The following is a 22,598-nucleotide window of genomic DNA, read 5'->3' as shown; positions in this document are numbered from 1 at the left end:
TAACTTTGTATAGTGACAGATGGCAACTAGATTTACTGTGGTGATCATTCTGAAATGTATAGAAATATGGTCATTGTTGTATACCTGAATCTACTGTAATTTTGTAAGTCTACTATGCTCAATAAAAAGAAGTCAGTCACATACAATGGCACCCACCATCACCAGTGTCCATGTGATAACAGGAGCTCCCAAGAATGGTTACAGCCAGGGTCTGTGCCCCTGCGGTGAGTCACCGCCACCTCCCACCTCGCTGGGAGACTCTCCACGACCAGAGGAAATTCCTGGACCTTGGAACGTCTGCTGTTTCAAAAGAAGTGAGAGTTCCTAGAGAGACTGCAAGTTAACTCATAGTCTTGAAATATAATATATAGCTGCTGAAGCACCAGTCATCATCTCCGTGTTTCAGGAAGGAGCAGAATTAAGGCAAAAGATTTGGTCTTGACCAACAGTTCCCCTTTTAAGAATTCATCCTGGATGTCTCACCCCACAACTTTTGTTTATTTCTAATTAGAAAGACCTTGGTCACATGGTCACCATAGCCATAAGAGAAGCTGAAAATATGGTACCCTGAATAAAAATTGGGGTTCTACTACTGAAAAATATTAGTCATACTTTGACCTCCCTATAAATACTATACTTATATGTAGACTACAAGTGAGAACTGTTCTACCATTTGCAGTGTAGACTTGGGCAACTCCTTTAGCTTTTTTGTATCTTAGTTTCCTAATCTGAAAGTTTAATAAGATGGTCCCTTTCACCTCTAAAATGAGCATAATTTATGACACTGTTGATGAGTACATTAACTAGGGGTGGTTGACGTTACTAAATATTCATAGCATCCAATTTCAACTGACCCCTCTTGATACTCAGTAATATATGCACAACTTAGTACATTATTTAGAGTAGTTATCCCAAAGCCTCATCAGTCTCCTCAAGTCCTCATGCTGTTCTACCATCCACACTGGGCAGATGTGGACCCAGACTAATGAAATCTTCAAGTAGACACAGACCAGCTCCTAGCAACTTGTTGGTAAGAAGCAAGCAGCATCATGAAGATACCTCTCAGGATAGTTGTTGGTACTGTCTATTTGATACTGAAGAGCCACCACATGCCTGCTGATGAGGAAAATCACCGTTTGGAATGCAATGCTTTTTCTACATTTTGATTCATCTGTCATTTTTTTTCACATGCATCTGTTTGAAGACCAAGTATTGGAAATATACAAAACTGTCACCGAAAAAAAGGTTGATGGTGTACCCATTATGTTAATTAAATTCTATTCCCTTATTTTAAAGAAATTGCTAAATGATCTAAGTGTTAAAATTGAATGGTTGGTCCTGAGAGTAGGGCCATTTCACAGTAACAGTAGAATACAGAGAGTATGTTAAAATTAGAATAAGCTAAGAAAGCATTATACACCCTGACCAAGGTGGGAAAATTAGCTGAAATATCTGCCAAGAGAAAATGGAAAGTTCTAAGATACCAGATGTCTCTGTGGGTTCCAAATTTGGAAATCTTTGTTGCCTTTTAAATCTTCCTTCAGAAGTATCAAGGCTTTTGATGCATGTGGTTTGGCATATGGGCTGTTATTTTGCATTTCTAGACTCTGAGTCTGCCTTTCAATCAGCATCCAAGCTATTTTGCTAAGTTCTATGATACCTTAGGATATATGGCTCTCAAGAACGTGGAGAAAAGAAACAATGACATGTTCTTTCCCTCCTTCATTCTATTATGAAGATCTGCAGAAAAGATTTAGGGCCCAAGGAAACATAACCACTATCCTTCATCTCTTTCTGGAAGCCTTTGTGAATATTTTTTTGTGTGAAGGAAAGAGCTTTCATTTTTTTAATATTAAATTATCACAAAGGGCAGTCTGGGATCATCCTCTCTAGTCATCTCTCTTTAACTCCAACCCCTCCCTGAACTTCCCCACTGAAAACCAGCTAAGCCACTTGTACCTGATTTCAGGTGATCAAGACAATGGGACAATGTAATATGAAAATGTTATTCACTTAGAAATGAGAGTTAAACTGAAAATGAACAAGTGATGGGAGATGAAAGAACAATTAAAATCTAGAAGGGCAAGACCTCTAATACAAAAGATAAAAGAAGCACCCATTTAAAAACCAAAACATTAATTTTCATTTACATCTCATTTTTCTTGATCTAGGATGGCAGGAATACTTGGGACTGTTAGCTAGATATAATATATTATGTTGGTGGAAAATTACTGATTTGTAAACATGACATAGCACCCTTGAACATGCCTAACTTACGTTTGTCTGCATTTTCAATTGTTTAGAAATCAATTTTCTAAACAAAAATAAAGTCTAAATGGATACTTTAGACTTTTCAATACTTTCAGCTTATCAATATCATATGAACAATGTGAAATGCCTAAAAAAATTTCCTTTCTTCTATCTTTGAAAAAAAACTACTCCACAAAATTGAGGTTAGAACTGTTTTTTATATAAACATATTGAAATGTGATTTTTAAAATAGTGACAAACCTCTTTGGAAAATGACTTGTATAATGAAAAATCAATTCTGGCAGGATCATTATACATATAGTTAAACATTCATGGGCAAGGTGGAGCAGCCTACAGGGTGTTTAAAAGTAGAAACAAGACAGCATAAATGTCCTACATCATAAACTATATCCTGGCAGAGGCTAATGGGTCCTGAATTTAGAGAAGATAACCAAAAGTTATCAGATGAACAGGGTTTTCCTCCTCTTTACTTTGCATCCAGATAGAAGCAGCCATAGGGGAGAAAAGTGTTTTTTAAAAAGATAAAAGCATAATTTGAAGGTAGAATCTCTTAAGTTTAACAAAAATGAGTTTAGAAAGCATATAAATGGGAAGCTGTGAATTGTATGTGGCAAGCTATGGAATGGTGAGTTAAAACTGCCTTTCTCTCTAAATCCATAACAAGGAGGTTTTCTGATTGGAAGACTTAAAACCCAGATGAACATTCAGAATATTCCCACTGCTGAGTCATACGAGATGGAGAGAGATGTCGTGGAAGTCCCAGCTTGGGAAGCGAGCAAAACTTACTCAACAGCCTGTCCCCCTTCTGCTTTGCCATAAGGAATCAATCATCATGCTGGGAGAGGACAGTGTGTCCACAAGCTCAGCCCCAGGACATGTCTCTGGCTTGTTTAATACAAAGCTAGCAATCATAGCTTCCCTTGCTAGTTAATCATTAGGCTAATATTCTGTGCATCTTTTGGGCAGAAGTTGGAGACCATGTGATCCAATTCTCCCAATAAGTTGCAAAGGAAAGCTTAATAGAAAACCTGGGAGAGACTGGTCTTCCTGACACAAGAAAAGCCATCTTCCTCCAGCCCATTCTCTAAAGCAAACGTGAAGTCGTGAGATCATGCTTCCTCAGTAGTCGCTTAAGGACCAAAACCTCCACAAGCTGAGGATGGCAGAGAAGAAAGATGGAAAACTAGTTCCTTGACATGAACTTTGGGTTTCTTTACCAAATCTAGAGCCACCTACTCCCAGAATTCTCACTCTGTAGAAAAATTAAAGGGCTCCATTTTTGGGTCTCAGTTAGTTGAGAACGGTGTAGCTTGCAGCTGAGTGACGCTAACTGATAGGAACATGGACTGTGACAGTCAGGATTCTACGAGTCTATGGCTAGAGAGTCACCACAGACTTTGCAAGGGCCACCATGGAGAAGAGGGTGCAGCCCGAGATACAAAGTTCCGCTAAGAAACAGAGGACGGGGAATCACGCTCAGGGGTCCATCTGTTTGATTCCCACCTCTGATAATGAAGTTTTCCACAATCAATTGTGAGAGGACACATGCTGTTCATTAACAGAAGCAATCCCAGAGATGGAAAAATTGCTGGTAAAACAGTCAGCAAATTCTTCAATCAGTATCCTGCCTGTGACATTTTATTTCATTTGGCATTTCTATCAATAAGTTTATGAGAAACAGACATTTGTTTCTAAGAGACATCGGGGAATTCAGTGATGCTTAAAGATTTCTTAAATGATGGTTCATATGCATTGAGCCTCACATATGTTTCATGGTTTCATTTAAATATGTGTGTGTAGACACACAGAAACTTGCTGAGATACACACAGACAGATTGTATTTAAAGATTTAATTCTCCTTAGAGTCTAAATTTTTCAAAGGCAGTGGGTGTCCACAGTTTAATGCACTTAATGGAGAACTAGTACTAATTGACAAAAAGGAAACTTCCAAAATCAGATAAATATTCACTTCATGCTATGACAAACCTAGACAGCATATTAAAAAACAAAGGTATCACTTTGCTGACGAAGGTCCGTTTAGTCAAAGCTATGTTTTTTTCCCAGAAGTCATGTATGGATGTGAGAGTTGGACCATAAAGAAGGCTGAGCACCAAAGAATTGATGCTTTTCAGCTGTGGTGTTGGAGAAGACTCTTGAGAGTCCCTTAAACTGAAAGGAGATCAAACCAGTCAATTCTAAAGGAAATCAGTCCTGAATACTCACTGCAAGAGCTGATGCTGAAGCTGAATCTCCAATACCTTGGCCACCTGATGTGAAGAGCTGACTCGTTGGAAAAGACCCTGATGATGGGAAAGGTTGAAGGTAAAAGGAGAAGAGAGCAGCAGCAGATGAGAATGTTGGATAGCATTACCAACTCAGTGGACATGAACTTGGGCAAACTCCAAGAGACATTGAGGGACAGCCTAGCATGCTGTAGTCCATGGGGTCTCAAAGAGTTAGACACAACTGAATAACTGAACAATTCGCCTTATACTGCAGACACATTGTATTATCTAGGTCTTTATATAACTTCTTATACTTATATTCAGTATAATGTTTTGTGTTTCCTTTAATATCTGAGAAAGTAAAAAAGGGTGATGCTAATAAAATGTAAATATAAATTAAATTAAAATGCAGTTCTCTGCATAACTTGAAGCTGTTTGATCACCACGCCTTCATTCTCACTTTGACTCTGTTATCAGTATGGGATAGTATAAATTTTCTTAGCTCTTCCTTTCCTAGAAAAGACTCCACCAATGCTGAACTTCGGTCTTTATCCTTTGCCTTATTATGAGTATGAAAAGTAGGTTGGAGCATCTTTTTTTAGAACAAAAAAATTTTCACACTTGCATAACTCATGCAGTTGAAGTGGCCTGAAATCAACAGTCCCCAGAAAAGTAACTTTGAAAAGACACTGAGGCTGAAAAGCACTAACTGCAAAGAAGTACTTTGAAAGGAATAGTAAGGAAAATCTCCTGTAAAACTACAGGAGAGGTAAAAATACCTCCAATGAGAAGACGTTCACTTTGGAAACTTTATGGTTTTGAAAATTTTATACATCTAATTTTTTTAATTCTTAAAGTTTTCTTGAGATTACAGATGTTTAAAGCTCCCAGATAGGTTTTGCAATTCTTGGTAGGAAAATTTGATTTCCAGAATAGCTTTCTCACTGAATAAAATATTAGGGCAATTAGTCAGCAGAAGAAATAAGCAAGGATTGAGCAAGTCTAAGTCCCCCATAAAGGGTAAAGGAAAGGTTGGAGACGGGAGCAAAAAGAAAAGGAAAGGAAGAGGCGAGTGCATTGGGTTTGGAGGAGCAGGAGAGTCAACAGGTAGGCAGCGAGGGATGGGGGCGGGAGAAGACAGATGATTTAGGGAGACTGGCTCAAAACCATGAGAAAGGGTTTCCTCTCTGAGGGAGAGAATACAGTCCTGAGAAGCTAAAGTTTAGTCCTCTCCATCTCGTTCTGTCTCTGAGTCACATTCTTCTCTCTCTGTTTCTCTGTATCTCTGTCTCTGTGTTTGTCTGTGTCTATCTGTCTGTCTCTCTCTCGCACAAACACACACAAGAGAGGCCAATGGAAGGACCCTGTTCTGCAATTCCTATAGGATCTGGTCTAGGACAAAGAAAGCCTGTAGTGTCTGTGTGTGGGCAGTTAACGGGAGCCTTTTTGAGTGTTCCCAAGAAAGCATGGCTGCTAACAGGCTCCCAGGTTCCCCTGGGACAAGGCCTTGGGCATGTCACTGTCTGATTATGGCAGTTATCTCTCTTACGCTCCCACACAGCCCTCTGAAGATTTGTGGGAACTCCATTTTCCCTTTTGCTTTTTCTTATTTGGAAAATATTGCCATGTCTGTGTGGGCTGAGTCTTGCTGCCCCTTCCTCTTACACAGGCCTAGGATGTATGTCCTTGCCTCTGCCTCCTTCCCTCTGCGGGCGGTTGTTTACAACACAGAGCCTGCTTTTCTCTTTTATCCCCTTCATTAAACAACTTCATTACCTACATTTGCCTATGGTCATATGATCTTAATGAAACCCTGAGCTCTCACCCACCAGGGTGGGAACAAGTTGGGTGTGCTCAGTTACAATTACAAACCAGGGTGATCTCCAGTCATCTGACCCAATCTCAAGTGATTCTTTGTCCTTGGAGCTTTGAAGACTGTTACTAACTATGGACTGAGGTTTATCAATGAGGACGCTTGGCTAAAAAAATTCTGCCCAACTTGAACATAAAAAGATCTATTGGAAGAATATGAGGGTAGAAATGATATATTCCCACAACTGACAGAAGAAGAGAGGAATAAAGCACTGTCCTGGACAGGAAAGAGAGTTTAGGGGACTAAGAAAGATAAATCTTGGCAGTGGCCTCATCTTAGGGACATCCAGGTCATCATGAGTGAGTGCCAAAGACCACTCTTTTATTTGATCCAATTAGTTATGATTCAAGGGGCCAGTAAAGACTTTCTGATGGGCTAAACAGAGGTCATGTACCTTCTCATGGGCAAAGAGAATGAGGAGAGAGCCTCTAGTTCCATCGAGCTCCAGAGTAAAAGGTATGAACCTGGATTTTCCTGCCCTGAAAAAACATTAACACAGAAGAGATGATTCCCAAAAATAAGATTATGATGCTGTAGAAAGCTATGAAGGAATGCTGAACCTCCCAAAGTTATAAAGATACATTACACAGGACTCCCTTTTTGCTTTTACATAAAGGTATTTTCTAGGGTTCCACAGTGCTGGCACCTGGTAGGTGCTTAATATCTATTGACTGAGTGGGATACCCTCATCTCCCAGAGGTCCTGATGAAGGGTGGTCCTGGGCCAGATTATCCGAGAGATGGTAAATGTTCAGAATAAATCCCCTTCTGGAGCCTTAGTCTAGGGCTGTGCCCAACCAGTCCCTAAGGCAGGAAGGTCCACAGTAAGATGTGGATTGAAGGAAAACTTGGAAAAGAGGAGGATCACAGCAAATGTATCTATCCACTTCCCTCTCTTTCTCTTTAGCTTCATATCAAATTTTACTTTTATTACCTGCCTTTGGCAGAACAGAGTCTTAGTGTTTTCTGCTGTAGATTATTGCAATATCTCAAATATTTAAAAAGGTCATAGTACAATTAACCCTGAAGAGTTGCTAAAACATTCACTGTTGGGATTCAACTTATTTGGCCATTACAGTGTATTTTCTTTAGGGCCTTTCAAAAAATAATCTTTTCTTTCTCTTCGATGGAACAAAGAAAATTAAGGTACTTTATAGCAAGCTCTTGTGGACCTAGCATTTAAGGAAGATTATGAACCCTTCATCATTTCTATGGTACCCTTCTATTATTTGCTGGACAATTACTCAAATATATTCTGGAATATAAACTTTTATGTAAGAACAGTTTTAAATAAAGAAAACTCCTAGTTTTGTGACTAGTTGTGCCACTAAATAAAAGATATCTATTTTTTCATGACATCTTGGAATGTGAAGTCAAGTGGGCCTTAGAAAGCATCACTATGAACAAAGCTAGTGGAGGTGATGGAATTCCAATTGAGCTATTTCAAATCTTGAAAGATGATGCTGTGAAAGTGCTGCACTCAATATGCCAGCAAATTTGGAAAACTCAGCAGTGGCCACAGGACTGGAAAAGGTCAGTCTTCATTCCAATCCCAAAGAAAGGCAATGCCAAAGAATGCTCAAACTACCGCACAATTGCACTCATCTCACACGCTAGCAAAGTGATGCTCAAAATTCTCCAAGCCAGGCTTCAGCAATATGTGAACCGTGAACTCCCAGATGTTCAAGCAGGTTTTAGAAAAGGCAGAGGCACCAGAGATCAAATTGCCAACATCCGCTGGATCATGGAGAAAGCAAGAGAGTTCCAGAAGAGCATCTATTTCTGCTTCATTGACTATGCCAAAGCCTTTGACTGTGTGGATCACAGTGAACTGTGGAGAATTCTGAAAGAGATGGGAATCCCAGATCACCTGACCTGCCTCTTGAGAAACCTGTATGCAGGTCAGGAAGCAACAGTCAGAACTGTACATGGAACAACAGACTGGTTCCAAATAGGAAAAGGAGTGCGTCAAGGCTGTATATTGTCACCTTGCTTATTTAACTTATATGCAGAGTACATCATGAGGAACGCTGGGCTGGAAGAAGCACAAGCTGGAATCAAGATTGCTGGGGGAAATATCAATAATCTCAGATATGCTGATGACACTACCCTTATGGCAGAAAGTGAAGAGGAACTCAAAAGCCTCTTGATGAAAGTGAAAGAGGACAGTGAAAAGGTTAGCTTGAAGCTCAACATTCAGAAAACAAAGATCATGGCATCTGGTCCCATCACTTCATGGGAAATAGATGGAAAAACAGTGGAAACAGTGTCAGATTTTATTTTTTTGGGCTCCAAAATCACTGCAGATGCTGATTGCAGCCATGAAATTAAAAGACACTTGCTCCTTGGAAGGAAAGTTATAACCAACTTTGATAATATATTAAAAAGCAGAGAAATTACTTTGCCAACAAAGGTCCGTCTAGTCAAGGCTATGGTTTTTCCCGTGGTCATGTATGGATGTGAGAGTTGGACTGTGAAGAAAGCTGATCGCCAAAGAATTGATGCTTTTGAACTGTGGTGTTGGAGAAGACTCTTGAGAGTCCCTTGTACCGCAAGGAGATCCAACCAGTCCATTCTAAGGGAGATCGATCCTGGGTGTTCATTGGAAGGACTGATGCTAAAGCTGAAACTGCAATACTTTGGCCACCTCATGCGACGAGTTGACTCACTGGAAAAGACTCTGATGCTGGGAAAGGTTGGGGGCGGGAGGAGAAGGGGACGACCGAGGATGAGATGGCTGGATGGCATCACCGACTCTGTGGACTTGAGTCTGAGTGAACTCCAGGAGTTGGTGATGGACAGGGAGGCCTGCGTGCTGTGATTCATGGGGTCGCGGAGAGTCGGACACGACTGAGCGACTGAAATGAACTGAACTGAACTGATTTTTTCATGGAAACTGATTATAATCATTAGTAAGTACTATTTTCATGTTCCTTTTCCTACCACTATTTCTACAAAAGTTGAAGCAAATGGTTGAAAGAAATTTTGTCAATCAGAATCCCTACTGGGCATCTCTTACTCCTAAACACTGCTAGAATAATCATTAATAGTGGGGAGTGAAAGCAAAAGTAGAAAATGTGATTATAATTATTCTATTTTTTATAATAATAAATGTTTAATTCTAACAAGTTGGAGAATTATTTCAACATTATGTATGATCAAAGTTGATCTATATATGCTGTAAATCAACTGATAAAAATTAAGAATATAAATTGGCAACCTGATTTCATTTTTTTTTTTTACTCTAGAGAATATAATGTCACCTTATGGATATTTGTACCTTCTGTCTCCTTCAGAATTAAAGTCACTTGGTCACAGCTCTTATAGTCCTTGTTAAATTTCAGTTCAATGAGATGTACTGAAACTTTGAAGTTGAGTGCTATATTAAACAGAACAAGACATACAAAAGAGAATAAAATTCCCTGCCCACCAAGAGCTTATGGTCTGATAGAGTGAACAGGTAACTACAATGATACAAACCAAAAGAATAAGTGTCCAAGTGAGATGCAAAATTCTGTCTTCAACTATATAAAGGACAATCCTGTGAAGAAGGAGAAAATATGTTTTCAAAATTGCCCAGTCTATCACAACATATATTGGCCATATAAACCCACTCATTGGCCAGATGTCTGTAAAGGCCATTGGATCTTGGCTCCTGGGAAACCTCTGGTTTCAGATCTCTGTAAAATTGAGGGAAATAATGTTTCCAATCTGTTTTAGAGGCTTATTCTGTGGATGGATCATCTGATATTTTAAAGGATCAACTTTTAGGAAGACACTATAAAAATGAAATTTGATTAGTCATTCTAACTCTTTAGAGTTGGGCTTCCCTGGTGGCTCAGAGGTTAAAGCGTCTGCCTCCAATGTGGGAGACCCAGGTTCGATCCCTGGGTCAGGAAGATCCCCTGGAGAAGGAAACGGTAACCCACTCCAGTATTCTTGCCTAAAGAATCCCATGGACGGAGAAGGCTACAGTCCACGGGGTCGCATAGAGTCGGACACGACTGAGCGATGGAATGGAACTCTTTAGAGTATGTAAAAATGTTTTGAGTACTTCCACACAGTTCTTTGTATAAAAATCATCATAGGGTTGAAAATGTCACCTTATATTCTTTGTAAACTCTATAAAGGAAAAAAATCCTTAAATGAGAAAGGGTTTGTCTCAGGTACAGAATCAAAATGAGTAGAATTGGTAGTGCAAATGAAGACAGACCCAGGCCCTGAGTGACATCTGGTTCCTTTCCAATCTTCCCGAAGAATCACTACAGGTCTGAAAAATAAGATTATTACATCTTACTCTATAAATTTGTATTGAAAGGGTTGGTATCAAGCAAGTTCAGGGAGATGACGAAGGACAGGGAAGCCTGGCATGCTGCAGTACATGGGGTCACAAAGAGTCAGACACAACTGAGTGGCTGATCAACAAACAAGTTAATGGCGAAAAGTCAAGAGTTAGTTGAAAGTTGGCATGCAAAGCTTGATGGACCATATTAGGAAGAAAATGATGAAAAAATAAAAATAAAGTTAAGAGGAGAGTAAGGTAACGTACGGAGGAGGCAATGGCACCCCACTGCAGTACTATTGCCTAGAAAATCCCATGGACGGAGGAGCCTGGTAGGCTGCAGTCCATGGGGTCGCTGGGAGTCGGACACAACTGAGCGACTTCACTTTCACTTTTCACTTTCACACATTGGGGAAGGAAATGGCAACCCACTCTAGTGTTCTTGTCTGGAGAATCCCAGCGATGGGGGAGCCTGGTGGGCTTCCGTCTATGGGGTCACACAGAGTCGGACACGACTGAAGTGACTTAGAAGAAGCAGCAGCAGCAGGGTAACATAACAGGCATGATAGTCATTTTCAAGTATTTAAAGAGCAGTCAAGACCCTAGAAGTCAGTACTTGGACAAAACGTATGTGCAGAGCTAAAGTGAGCAATTTTGGTTGATTAGGAAGAATATTTTCTAACTAGGATAACTTTACAAAATTGGAGTGGTATATCTTAGAACATAATAGTTTTCCATTACTAGTAACGCTCAGAGAAGGAGGAGGGAGAGAGGTAGGGAAGGGGGAGGAGGAAACAGTAGAACCCTTTGTTGAGATCTTCATCATGTACCAGGCTCCACGTTAAGGGCTATGCTTGTGTCATCTCAGGAAATCTTCCATATATACAACCATAACTCTATGTTGTATAATACTATTTCCATTCTATAAAAAACAACCCACAACCTGGGTCATGGAGGATATAAAACCCTTCCCCAAGGTCACACAGGCTGTATGCAGCTAAGCAGAGATTTAAATTTGACTCTGACTCCTAAGTCTATAATATTATACTTCCTTTCACTGGAAATGTTGTGTAAAAAATTTAAGCAGGTTTTCCCTGGGACAGGGAAATCAATGATCTATTGGTTTTGTTGTTCTTCCTCAATTTTCAAGTTTGGAGATTATACAACTCAACAAATATGAGGCACAGATAGATTAAATGATGGTGAATTCTATTGATTCTAGCAACTGTTAGAATTGTGTTTAAAACCTACTTCCTGGATCTCTGCCAGCTCAATGCTCTGTTCACAATTAACATTCTGCCTTTCAAGTATGGATCCACGTATAGGGAGAAGGAAAGGGTGAACCAACAAGGAAAAATTCTCTTGGACTAAGGGTGAAAACAAGCAGAACTGGAAAGAGCAATTGGCCTCCCAAATGACAGGATAACCTATTTTTTAAAAAGCACGCAGAAAACGATCTTGTTTTTCATAAGTATGTGAGAAAGTGCCTTACGGTTTGAGAAAATCTGAAATGCTAAAAGACGCGTATGCTAGATCCAACACACATTCAATTTCTCTTTGACCAGTAAGAAAATTTGAATGGTAAGAGTAATATAGTCATTCTCCCCTGGACTTGTTAAACTCTTTGCTAGGCGATCTGTCTCATACTCAGCATTTCTTATTTCTTCCCATGTTTGTTTTGAGTTTAAAGTACTTTTGCACTGTTTTACATCAAATCTTCATAATAAACCCATTCAATAAATAAAAAATGTTATTAGCCTGTGTGTATTTTGTAAGTAAGGATATTGAGGCCCATAAAGGTGATTAAGATGAGTCAAAGTCCCATAGCTGGTGTATGACCCAGCTGAGACCAGGTACATGTGCCAACTCACAGAGAAATGCTCTTTCTCTGACAACACACTGACTTTCTAGACTATAGGACAGGGTAACACAGAGGTCTTCAAAAGCAAGTACAATAGGTATATGGATGTCTTATAGTACATTTCCTTTATAACTTACTTTGTTTTTCAAAAGAGAATCTAACTTAGAGCATTATAAGTATCACAATTACTTAATCCATCTAGGTAGCATTTTTTTTTTTAATGTGGACCATGTTTAAAGTCTTTATTGAGTTTGGTACAATATTGCTTCTGTTACGTTCTGGTTTTCTTGGCCATGAAGCTTGTGGGATCTTAACTTCGCAACCAGGGGTCGAACCCACACCCCCTGCATTGGAAGCAGATTCTTAACCACTGGACCACCAGGAAGTCCTGCATCCAGGTAGCATTTTTCTGCCTCAAGTTTATATCTGTTTAAGGTATAAATGGCATCATCAACTCAACAGACACAAGTATGAGCAAACTCCAGGATACAGTGAAGGACAGGGAAGCCTGGTATGCTTCAGTCCATGGGGTTGCAAAGAGTCAGACATGACGGAGGGATTGAACAACAAAGGTAACTTAGAAATAAAGACAAAAGCACATATGTGCAAACTTCCATATGTAGACTAACCTATACGATCATGTGTAAAAAGAAAAGATTGCTGGGGAAAATCACTGGGTAGGCTACATTTACAAGGAAAAGAGAAGACTCACATTTGTAATTTTAACAGGATTCAATGGCATATCCCAGTTGAACATGATTTTTAATTTGATGTTTTATTGTGTTTATAAATATCTACTTATAGGTCAATAATTAAGAATTGAAGACAGTGGTTTTCTCAAGGGCAGTGAGGTAGACATTGTGTGCACCAGTAGACCAAATACATTTGTAGACCATAAGGTCAGAAGAAACAGACTCCACCATGAATGAGCACCAGGAAAGCTAATATTGAGGGTTTGAAAGGCTATCATCATCTTTCATGAGGTCAGGGAATCCAGACTCCCTAAGAAGGCAGAATGATAAGGAAAGGAAAAACTGGCTTGTATCAGTTGGAGATGTCAAGTTAAAGCTCTTTCTTTTCAACCTATTTTATTGTTTGCACATAGTTCTTGCCTGGAGAATCCCAGGGATGGGGGATCCTGGCGGGCTGCCGTCTATGGGGTCGCACAGAGTCGGACACGACTGAAGCGACTTAGCAGCAGCAGCAGCAACTCTAGAGGGAGAGTCTCCCCACCCACTTTGAATTGCTCAAGCAAGCATGCTGAAAAGAAGGAAACATTTGGATTATTTCTCTTATCAACAGAAAATAAACTTCTTGCTTAGAAAAATTAGAGACCACAAAGATTACCATTCATAACAACACTGTAGGAAAAAATTCTGCTTCTATGACCACCCAAAAGTCTATAAAACAATTTAGGAATAAAAAATCATGTCAAAACCTTAAATGTATATAACAGATTGCTAAAGGTTATAAGCTAATTCTAATATATGTTGGATATTCGCTTTCTTGAGGATGATGGAATATAATGAACAACCTTGGGACATTCTAACCAATGGAGTGAAGGCTGAGTTTCCCAGGTAACAACATAATAGATGCTCTAGAAAACTGGATTAAACCAACAGGGAAGAAGTCATTTAAAATGAAATAGTGCTGAGGAAAGATACTACTTGACATGGTCTTCATTGTACATATAGCCCACTCCTTTTTAAAATAAAATACTCCAAGAAGAAAATTTGTAAAACCTAATAACAAAAGAACATATGTAGGTCCTGGAAGCATCCACTGAGCTAAGAGGCAAGAAATTAAAAGTGTATACATACTCCCTATCTTGAAGATGACTAAAGAAAAGTTCTCTGGGGTTAAGTATTTCTTAGATCTCCTGCATTGGCAAGTGGATTCTTTACCACTAGCGCCACCTAGGAAGCCCAAGAGAGAGAAGTAAATTTCCCAAGGTTATGCAACTGACAAATGGTAGAAATCTTTTGACCTAGTTCTCAGGTCAGTTCACACCAAGATGCCTACCCCTAGACCTGGGACTGAAACATGTCAGGGACCAAGTGGCCACCTGTGTGAATGGAAATTTCCTAATTTGTTTCACTCAGGCCCAACAACTCTGCTGACACTGCCATGGTTTGGTATGTGGATCCAGTGAATTAGAAGGGTCTGGGCTCTAGAAACAGACGTGCTGCTTAAGCCATGGGTTTTGGTACCAGAGATTATTAAAAAGTGAGAAAACCAAAGAGCTAACAGAGTCCTGGGAAATGTGCATAGTTAAGAGCTTCAGAGGGAGAAAATAACCGGGAAAAACTTAGCTTCCAGCAAGAAGACCAAGAAGGAAAGCCTTGAGTGTTAGAAGGACACTCCAGAAAGAAACCAGTTTTATAAAAGTCCAATGAGGAGACATTTCAGGAAAGGAGTGGCAACTCTGCAAAATATAACAGAAAGTTCAAGTATTATTGGACAATTTTCATAGGATAAAATATTTATAGGACAAAAACCAACTTCAGACACTCATTTTGAAACCTGAAAACAAAAACTTCCAGAACCTCTAGATTACAAGACTGTACCCAAAGTAGACAAGACCCTTGGAAATGTTTTTTTTTCAACTTAATGTTGATGAAGAAACTACCACACCCCTGAGCCTGGCCATGAATCCTGTGGCTAGGAGGTGAGACCACACAGGTCTCTTCCATTCTCCGTACATCATCTCATGCAGGAATTCCAGGCCTCTTCAAACTTCCTTTGCTCAGTCACTGTTTACACTGCTCCTAAGGTGTGTCTCACCTGAGCTCCCAAAGCCATCCTTTCATCTCCCACGCCCGTTGGTTTCCTCCTCCCTTGCTGCTCGTTGCTCTGGTGATATCTGATAATAATATTAGAAATGACAATTCCTATTTTTGGAGTACTGACTTTATGTGCCTTATTTTTTAATCCTCAGAGCAGGCTCAGAGAGGTTAGGGAAGTTGCCCAAGCCTCCACGTAAGGAAGGAGCAGAGCCAGGATTCCCATCAGTCTGTCTGGCACCCCGGCCTGCCTCCCTACCACTGTACCATACATAGAACCCCCGTGAAGACAAACCACAGCCAACTTTGCTCCCAGGGGCAGGACTGGCACGGCTTCTGTGAACACTGTGAACATGACTTCCCTGCTTTAATGTCGGAAGACACTGTCTTCTCTTTTTTTATTATTAATTTTATTGGAGTATATATGCCTTACAATGTTATGTTAGTTTCTGCTGTACAGCAAAGTGAATCAGTTATGTGTATACATATATCCCCTCTTTTTTGGATTTCCTTCCCATTTTGGTCACCACTACCCTCTCTTCTGTATCTTGGTATAGGCTAGCAATCTTCACCTGTAAAGGTTATTATGTTTGCTTCACTCACAAATAATGACTCTAAGTAGCACTTTCATATCCCATCGCTGACAATAATGTAAGCACAGCTCCTCATCAAAGACTCCTCCATCATTTTATGAAGTAAGGCCTGGGGAGCCAGCACCAGTGGACCCGTGAACTTGTTCAGGCGTGTGTGATTCGAAAAGAGAACACAACTTAGACCCAAACTCAAATCACTGTCACACACAAATCTGCTCAAAATCTAGTTGGATGGTTTTCAAATACTGAGCTGCAAAGAAATTTGAGCTTTAACAAAGGGAGACAAGTTTATAAAATATGACTTACAGGACAAACAGGACTGGGGGCTACCATAAACAGAGAACATAGGTCCTCAGCTTGGGACAGACTGGGAAAAACTGAAAAGGATCTGTCTTTTAGCAAGAGAGGTCTCAAAATGCTTAAATGCTCAAAATATATTTGCCTTAAGGGAGGAAGAATTGGTTCAAAGAGCCAATTTAGGGTGATCTAGAAATTAGAGGGAAAGCTAAGCAAAGTTTTATCAATACAAAACTTCAGCTAGTCATAATTTATAACTTAAATTATGAAAACGCCTCTGTTTTCTCTGAGAAAAATCATTAGGTAATCAACCTAGTCTCATTTTCACTGCAGCTACCCAAAATTTCAGTGTCAAGTTTGAGGCTTAATTATAGCAACAATAATTAACACTATAGATCTTTACAGGCAATGTCTTTATTCCTTTTTTCCCTTCTAGAAAGTGTACATTTATCTTATTCCTATTCAGGACAGAGGAGCCTGGCAGGCTACATTCCATGGGGTTGCAAAGGGTTGGACACAACTGAGCAACCAACACTTTCACTTTCTTTTAAACTCTGGGGGACAAATTTTCATTGTGGACAAATAATGGTGGAGGATTGACACATGATGACAGAGGGTAGACACATAGATATCTGATTGACAAATGTTGATAGGTAAGTAGATACAATGATGACTAAGAGATCAAAGAAAAATCGGCCCTGAACAGGAAGAAACTTGCCTGGCTTTGTGACTCATTGTGGGAATGTGGGAGATAAAAAAAATTAAAAAGAATCAAAACCAATTCCCAGGTTTTCTAGCTCTGGTGACTGGAGACAAGGTGATGTCAGTCCATACTGAAAATACATCCTGAGAAGCTGGGGAGGATAATGAGTTCAGTTTGTACATGTTGAGTTTGAAAGGCCTGGAAATATCCGGTAGGTAAGGCTTCCCTTATAGCTCAGTTGGTAAGGAATCCTCCAATGCAGGAGATCCTGGTTCAATTCCTGGGTCGGGAAGATTCGCTAGAGAAAGGACAGGCTACCCACTCCAGTATTCTTGGGCTTCTCTTGTGGCTCAGCTGGTAAAGAATCCGCCTGCAATGTGGTACCCCTGGGTTCAATCCCTGACTTGGGAACATCCCCTGGAAAAGGGAAAGGCTTACCCACTCCAGTATTCTGGCCTAGAGAATTCCATGGACTGTTCATGAGGTCACAAAGAGTTGGGCACGACAGAGTGACTTTCACCTTCAGTTAAATATACAACTCTAAAACTTGGAGAAATGTTCTGAATGGATGTATGGATTTTTTTAAAGCTGCAGTATAAAGAATGATGTTTAACATGAGAATGAAAGCAATCACCCAGGGAGAACTTCCCACTTCCTGGACTTAACCATAATCAGAGTAGAAACTATCCAAGAGCAGAATTCTCATACACTTGCAGTGAAGGGGAAAACAACATAGGAAATTGGCAAAAACCTCTGAGTGGAGACAAGAAAGCACAGTGCTTGGAAAATTAAGGAATCAAGGTGTCAGATGAAGCAGAAAGCTAAGATTAAAAAAAAAAAAAACAGAAAATGCTAAGACATTTGGGGGCAGTTAGAAATTACTCATGGCCTTATGAGGAGCTGACTCAGTAACATGATGGGAACAGAAGCCACTCTTTTGAGAAGTACAGATGGGAAGCAAAGAAGATGCAAAAGACACCCCCAGAAATCAAAGAATTTGAAGGGGACATTAAAAACAGAGGCGGGCTTGTCTTTGCCTTCTGGCTGGAAGTCCACATGGAGATCTGCGACAAGGGATTAGTAAGGGCTGAGGGAGGTAACACGAAGTGCAGCAGCACACACTCCATCTCTGTGCAGAGTAAGTGGCTGAGGGTACACAGAGGTGCTGAGAGAGCCAGCAAACCAGGAGGGGGCTTGGGATAGGGTTGAGAAGGCCACCAAATGCAAGTCCCACAGGAATGGGATCTGATGGGTGCCACTGGTTTACACGAGCACAGGAAACCTTTCTCAGAGAGCCAGGCACGATCAGCAGTACTCCAGCCAACACCGATGTCCAGCTTAGTCACACTGCATTTAAGCTAGAAGTAGCCCAGTGAAGCTCAGACCAGCAGCTCCTGCCTCCAAGTCAGGGGTCTGGCAGCATCACCAAAGAACTTCTCTTAGGAAAGGGGAGATGCTGTCCCAATAAGGAGTATAACTTTGACTTGAATGACCATTTATCCAAATGATGACTCTAGAACAACACACAAAAAAATAATTTTTAAAGTTTGAAACAACTTCATACTTAGAAATGATACATTTAAGATTTGGAGGGTTTTGTTTTCTGGTTTTATTTTTTTCACTATGAGGGCAATGGAAGTTAGAGTGTAAGATGAAATCAATTATAAAAAAGTTTTTTAAAAGACATTCTATCCTTGGCACATGTTAAATATAGTGAATAAATTTTTACCCTTCTGTGCTTGCAAACAAAATGTCCTTACAAATACAGCCAATATAATGGTAGAATCTATGTTGGAGAGGATGATTGTAAAAGAATGCTCACGTTTTAAATTAACATGAGGGACTAACGAATCGGAAAGTGGGTGGTGGGGATAAGGAAGGTAGAGAACGTCATTCCAGGTGGCAGAATTTCCAGAGGAGCAGAATCTTTTTTCATGAAGGTGGAAGAATGATGGAACTAGACATGCAATTTTGTAGAGAAAGCAGAAAACTGACACCATCCTTCAACTCTGTGGTTCTCTGCATTTGAGGAGATGCCCTGGAAACAATAAAGAAAAGCTATATTTTATTCCAGTAAAGAAGTAGCAAGAGCATTCCGTAAAGAAAGCGAGGATGTAGGAGAGCCGGTTTCTGATGGAGTGAAGTTTAAATAGGGAGCAGTGGAGTTTTGGTCCTCTCTCACAATGAGAAGCATACTTTGATACCAGGCAGGAGATAACTGCAGAAATGAACCAGTCTAGTGCATAAGGGATGAGCCAACTCTGGTTTTTCAAGAGAATTCTGGCATAAATGTCTTGAGTACAAACATTAGTTGAGGTCCCAAATAGAGGTGGAGGCCTTGTGAAGCCAGCAATAGTTGGCCTAATTTGAAATCACCAACGTCAGACCAGGCCAATCCCTCTCAGGCAGAGAGGTCTGCTCTGTCGCTTTTGAGGCTGATCCTAGTAAAGGTCCTGGTTAGGCACAGATACAAATGTTTGAGTAGATACTTGAGACCAGAAGCAGTCTCTGCGATCCTGAGCACCAAGTCCAAGCTACCTTCAACTCTCACCATCTGACAGCAACAATCTCCATCAGCTTCTATCACTGACCAAAGTGCAGACATTTTCTGCATCTCCAACCCCTTCACCACCTAAAGTTTCTTATTCTCTTTCTCCATGAGACCAATTTTGGAAAATATTATCTATTATTGAGAATCAAATATTGACCAGGGTGAGAAGTCAAGTATTTAAGAAGTGGGAAAGGCTTCAAAGCATTAAGAAAATTCTGGAGAAATTTCATAGATCAGTCAGAATTTCTAGAGAGACAGCCAGACCTTGTGGAGAGAGAAGAACAAAACAAGAAGAGCAAACTGGCAGAAATGTGGAGTGGTTTGCATTTTTTTAACCTCAAGAGTCAGAGTAGCCAAGAGCACAGAGAGAGTCTTACCAAGTAGAAGCAAAAAGTATTCCTCAAACTCTGTTGTATATATCCCACTCCTGGTTGCTTCCACCTGATCAAAATGACATTACCTGAAGAAAATGCAAATAAGACTTAGATGGTAATCAGAGGTAGGATTCCTCTTGACCTTGTCAGTTTGGATGTGGGAGAAGCACTAGGGCAGAGTTCAAGTTGGCTGCATGTTGGAATTACCTGGGAGCTTTAAAAACACTGACTTTTTAAAGTTTCCCAGGTGACGCTAATGAGTATCCACTGGACTTAGGAGTTTCCTGAGGTTTGTACTAGAGACAAAGAATGTTGTCCAGAAGGGGAAGAATATCACTTGTATATAAAGGAGTTAATTTAAGCTTATGCTTATGTTTCTTATGTTAATTTATGCTTGTGTTTCTGAGTCCCATGGAGACTTTGTTCCTCTTACTGGGTTAAGTAATAAATCAAGCAGTAACCCATTACAAGGATGCAAGTGATGCTACAACAGCATCACCTCTAGGAAGGGAGCTAGAGAAGCCTGGAGTGGGAAGCAGTGGATGCTCACTCTTGGCACCCAGGCATGGGAATGCCATTGGGGAAAGCTTGGGCACTCTCCCTGCCCATCTCATCTCTCCAGAGGACCAGGCTCATGCCAGCTGGGGAATATGACAGGGAGCCCACATCATGTAGTGAGTAACCATTGACTTACTCATGTCTTCCGATTTGAAGACATAGTATTCGTTCATGATAACATGACCAGTGTTCCACTGGAAAGGTGACGCAGAACTGATATGAGAAGACATAATGAAGTTCTAGGAGCAGACAGGCGGTCAGAAATGGCATGGTGCAGTTTAAAAAGGAAGCAGTGAAGGGCAAAGATACAAAGCTTTGTCCCAGATAAATAAGTGTAGGATGCTCTTTTGGTTCTCAAAACTTTTGAAAATAATTCTCTGATGCTGGTAAGTCATTTAAGAGCCTTAAGAATACAGCTAACCCAGGAAGGAATACCTGGTCTCAGAGGAGGTAACTTACCTGCCTAACTGAGGGTCGGACACAACCGAGCAATTTCACTTTCACTTTTCACTTTCCTGCATTGGAGAAGGAAATGGCAACCCACTCCAGTGTTCTTGCCTGGAGAATCCCAGGGACGGGGGAGCCTGGTGGGCTGCCATCTATGGGGTCGCACAGAGTCGGACACGACTGAAGCGACTTAGCAGCAGCAGCAGCAGCAACATAACCAAAGACTCATTTACGTAATTTAATGCCTAAATTCAGGTCCCTCCACAATGAATGTCTGACCAGATTTCCAGTCTTCTTTCATTTGATGACTTGGTTTCTTATTTGTTTGTTTATAGTTTGTTATTTATTCTTATCCTGGCAATGAAACTTGGTACATTATGTCAGATGTGTCCTTCTCTGCATAGAAGAAGCAAATAAGCTCTGAAGACTTAGCCGTGACACCACATCTAAATCATACAAGACTCAATTTTCAAATATTCCAGATGAGACCAACTATTAAGCAAATATTGCACAAAAAGGATTTAGGAAATTTACACATGGCTTTTAAACTGTGGCAGTATAAGCTTTTTATAGGAGTTCTGCCTTGGCCAAGACGAGAATTAAATCCCTAAAAGAGCTGATATATGTACAAGTGACCAGCCCAGTGCCAGTGCCTGGTAGGTAGCTGACCCTCAACCGTGTTAGTGAAAGCTGAATCTGAATCCGACTCTTAGAAGGAAGCAGTTGACATGAATCTAACCATCAGAATGGAAAGTGAGAACATTTGGGAGACGATGACTATGCACTTTAAAATTAGAAATTCCAAAAGAGGCGGATGGAAGGTTTCATCTGATGTGGTTTGGCTGTTTCAAGCACAGCTTAAAAGGCAGATGCCAGAAATCACTGCAGGAGATTGAATACAATCTACCAGACTCACGACAGACAATCTCCTCTGACCCTACCTTTATTACCTTTGTTCATCTCACTTCCTGTCTATTTTCCCTTTCCACCTTTGTGAGACTCTCAGCTCTAGACCCTCCTGTCCTAAGTTGCATCTTACCTCTCCCACCTGACAGGGACTGACACCTTTGTAGTTCTGGTATTTGATAATGTACCTTACTTGGCTCAGCCTTGGGAAGCCCCATTATTTAAGAACTGGTCTCACAACTGACACCAATGTAGATCAACTTCACAAGACCGGACCTAACAACTGGAATCAGATACATTCCTTAGGCTTCAGACAGCCACTGTCTTAAAGTTCTGGGAAGAGACAGCCATGTTGCATGATGTCTCCATAATAAATATCAATAGGGGTCAACAGGTCGATATGGATGGTAGACTCCTTAAAATAAAATTGTATTAACACATTTAAATATTATTTTCCCCTTTTCTCTTCCTGACCTTTAAATGTTAGAATGCTCTGGGTTTGGTTCTTATCCATTTCTCTTCTTCAACTGCACTCATTCCAAGTGATTTCACTGAATGTTGTGTCTTTAAACATATTAATGCACTGTGGGTGTGTGTGTGTGCGCGCGGCGCTCAGTTGTGTCTGACTCTTTGTGACCCCAGGAACGATAGCCTGAAAGGCTCCTCTGTCCATGAAATTTTCCAGGCAAGAATGCTGGTATAGGGTGACATTTTCTACTTCAGGGGATCTTCTCAACCCAGGGATCAAACCCACATCACTTGTGCCTCCTGAACTGACAGGTGGGTTCTTTACCACTGGTGCCATCTGGGAAGCCTCCAATTCATTCACTGCTGACTTTCAAATTTATATCTACAAGTCAACCTCCTCCTCTGGC

Source organism: Moschus berezovskii, chromosome 6 (genome assembly GCF_049115385.1).
Source record: "Moschus berezovskii isolate FMDL1 chromosome 6, NW_MosBer_1.0, whole genome shotgun sequence".
NCBI classification, from domain to species: domain Eukaryota; kingdom Metazoa; phylum Chordata; class Mammalia; order Artiodactyla; family Moschidae; genus Moschus; species Moschus berezovskii.
Note: the sequence above shows the minus strand (reverse complement) of the source record.